The sequence below is a fragment of the Aplysia californica genome, unplaced genomic scaffold, assembly GCF_000002075.1.
Source record: "Aplysia californica isolate F4 #8 unplaced genomic scaffold, AplCal3.0 scaffold00016, whole genome shotgun sequence".
In the NCBI taxonomy this organism is placed as follows: Eukaryota; Metazoa; Mollusca; class Gastropoda; order Aplysiida; family Aplysiidae; genus Aplysia; species Aplysia californica.
Genome location: NW_004797286.1, coordinates 1657572 through 1661614, shown reverse-complemented (window position 1 = coordinate 1661614; position 4043 = coordinate 1657572).

The window sequence follows — 4043 nt, the reverse complement described above, 5'->3', positions numbered from 1 at the left end:
GAGAGAGAGAGAGAGAGAGAGAGAGAGAGAGAGCGATAGAGAGAGAAAGAGAGAGAGAGAGGAAGAAAGGGAAAAAGGATGGGAAAAGAAGCAAAAAGACACAGAAAGAAAGGTACATACAGATGTGGACAGCACGGTATAGATAAAACTGCTTCGTGTTCGCAATTGTTTGTGAATTCAGTGCTGAAAAAGTTGTGCAGAAAAGGGACTTGTACTTTCCCCACTCTCACACGTAGACCAACGCGGTGTGAGAAAAACAAAACAAACACAACAACCACACAGAAACTTTCATTGAACCACAAAACCAGAAACAAGAAAACACAAGTACAGTTGATGTCCACTCCAAAGTACAAAAACTAAGCTGTGGTATTGGGTCCGTATCGATCTTGTTTAATGAACACAAATCTCTTGAAACATCCAGTTTCTGAAAATATCTAAGGTCGTCAGAGAGGCGTGTGAAGATCTCCAAAAATCAGATTCAAGAATTCTCTTCAGGGGAAACCTCACGAGAAAGGGGTTTTCACGGAAGTGGAGAGCTCCGTAAGATGCAACGTGTTGATGAATCTTAAATTTCGAAGCGTTTCCAGAATGTTCTCCTGTGTCCAAAAAGTTTTAAGCTCCATTTTATTTTACAGATCTGTCTGCCTGATGAGCATGCAAATGGCTAATGAACAGATTTACATCATGATTATCTTTAAAAATACATATTATCTCAACAATAAACTATGGCATTACTTCCATGAATCACCCATTCTCTAAATGTTTGAACACGCTATTTAACTTTTCGTTTTACTCTGTATAAACAATATTAGATGTACACGATATACTTAAGTTTACGGAATACGGGCACAAAAAAGTGAGCTATTTCTACAGGAACAAGCGGAAACGATTTCATTGCTGAACAGCAGCTGAAAATGCACACTACACAAGAGTGTTTACCAATCTCCCCTTTCATAAACCTTAACCCTCAATTACAACAAAAATGTCCCCGCCCCCCCCCCTCCTTTTTTTTAAAAGAGTGAAGCACTCCCAGAAGAGAAATCAATTCTGGAAGACAACAGAGAAGACCAAAGACAGAGGGGTTATGGGGCAGGGGAGAAAATTCATACATTGCAAAAATTATCGGGATAGCACCGGCTTTTAGTATGGCAAAACACTGATATCACTACTTTTAAAGCAAACAATACTTATATTTTAATTTGCGAGAACATACATTTAATGTGCAGCTTCAAAAGCAGGTTAGTGACACTTTGGATTGTTGTTGTTGTTTGTTCTTTTCAATAGTCCGGGAGGAGGGGAATCCATAATTAAAAAGTTTTTATCTAACATGCTTTGAGGTAACCACTACAGTACAGTGGGATATGTTTCCTTTTCGTATCCATTTGGCCCCTATATAGACTTTCAAACCCAACTAACTAAAAAATTACTATCTTTATGCCATGATGCTTAAAGCTATACATAAGCTTGAGCTAAGTTTAGAGTTGCAGAACGTGCATAAACAAATGCCTAGGTAGAAAACATAAGAGGGTGAAACCTGTAGTTTCATGTTACCAATAGGAAAGGCAAAATATGATTCTTTGGGGGATGTGGTATAGAAAATAAACATTTTTCGTAATATGTTTTTGAAAGTCTGGCAGTAACATTTAAGAGAAGACATCCCTATGACAGCCTAAAATATAATTCTTTTTCAAAATTGTCGGCCGCTCCTCCTTCGTGCAGCAACATTATTCAATTCGAAGCTCCATCAAATGAACATGACTGGAATCCAGTACACCTGTCTGTGATTCAAATGGCGTCGTTTAGCCCATGTAAAAAAGCAAGCATTAACTGACTCATTTTCCACGTTGTCTCACATAATTTGTTTCCAATATTATCAAAGCCAGACTCAATCTATCTTCAAACGCCTTATTTTTAACAGTGAGACCGTGTTAACAACTCTAGTCATAACGCCATCCCTTTTTTTAACCGACACTATTCCATCACAACCCCCCCCCCCCCCCCCCCCCACCTTTCCTTCATTTTCCTCCCGTCGCTCTTTTTCTATGAACAATAATAATATGTATTATATTTAAGCTGCATGAGCGCAGTTACGGGTATAAATGTATACATGTTATTGTTATTATTATTATTATTATTATTATTATTATTATTATTATTATTATTATTATTATTATTATTATTATTATTATCATCATCATTGTAATCTTTAAAAAAATGTAACATTATTATTTTTAAAATTGTTATTATTGTTATTATTATTATTATTATTATTATTATTATTGCTATTGTTGTTGTTGTTGTTTTTGTTGTTTATGTTATTATTTTTACTATTATTATTGTTGTTGTTGTTATCATTACTATTATTGTTGAAAAATTATTGTTATTATTACTATTCTTTTCATTGCATTGTTGTTCAATTTCAGAAATACACCTTCAGTGTTTTAAAACAAATACTCCTTGTTAACAAAAAGTAACTGGCAATACCACGTTCACTGAAAAAAAAATGAGAACAGAAGTCACACCGATTATCAAAATGAGAAAAAGAAAAGAAGAACGATGGGACCTAACAAGTAAACACGAAGGAGAAAAGCGTAGGAGGAAGCAAGGGTAGTCAGATAAACGGACAGGGGATTTGAAAGGACAGGAAGGCTGGTTGTAGGGATTACGTAGGAACAACACGTTACTAAGCAGTCGTCAAACCTAAATGTACACAGACACAGCAAATACACCGTGACGTGAATCGAGACCTGGAAAAATGGGGAGAGCAATAAAGATATGATCGCACAGCTAGAAATCACAAGAGACAATCTACAGCCAGGCTTGACATAGCGCTAGGAAGATATGATTTGCATGACAACAAGAGCCAGATTTTCTTTTTCTCCGACCATTGTCGCTGTTGAAGATTTCGTTGTTGATGTCATCGATCCGGTTTAGCGTGGGCCTTTGCCTTGGCGTAGGTGCTATAAATCAGGACAAGGTATTGGAGTCTCTGTTAGGTTCAAATTCCTCTCCAGTCTCAAACAAGTGTCTGTAGGGCAGCGGTTGGTCACTTGGTAATCGTATACAGAAGACCTGAGTTTTATTCTTGTGTGGAGAACATTTTTACTGAGTATCTAGGTCTGTTTACTGGGATGTTATATCCCTCTCAGCAAGAGTTGGCCCTGGCAGGCAGGGTCAAAGCATGCCTCCTGAAATATGTAAGTTGTGCCGATGGAGACGTGCAACTCCTAGGATCCTACATTTAAAAAGCCCAACAAAAACACAAACTCAGATAAGTTTTTTCAAAGGTGGACCAACCTTTTTCCCACAGCTGACGAAAGACATTCTAAAAGAAGCTGAAGGGACAACACGGTAAGTTGTGAAAGAAAGAGAATATTATGCCACTTTTATACTAGGAAGGTTGCGACGTATGATAAGTACCCTTCTAAAAGGTAGGGGGGGTTGTAACAACCCCCCCCCTCTATTGGTAGTTCAGCACATAATATTTACATCTCATAACCTGCTTATAATGGGAATATGCTGCGTAGCTGGGAAAAAAAGATTCTCCAGAGAATATTACAAGTACTTGCTGCAAATCAACCCTGATGCCAGACATTACAGACAACGTCCTCTTTCATAAAAAAGTCAAAGGATGATAACACGGGGTGGAATAATTATTGAGTCATTGACCTGAATTGGCTCAACACGCCGCTAGAATATGGTTGACATTTCATCTGATTTATGATGATATTTACAATGTTGCCTGTCTTTGTTCCTTTGTAAATCACGCTTTCCCCTTTCTGGTTCTTTTTTTTGTCTTGTTGTTTCTCTAAATCTTCCAGCGTGATGTTTTCCCCTGCAACAAAACTGTAAGTGTGTACTGCATCCGAGAACTAATCAGCGACAAAATACGCTATCGATGAACTAGCAACAGGGTATGGATTTTGAGTTCTTACTTCATCGTTCTGGATCAGCTGACTCACACAAACGTCCACAGAGGATCTATACAAACACTGACGCAAACAAAGAAACACACACACACACACACACACACACACAAACAC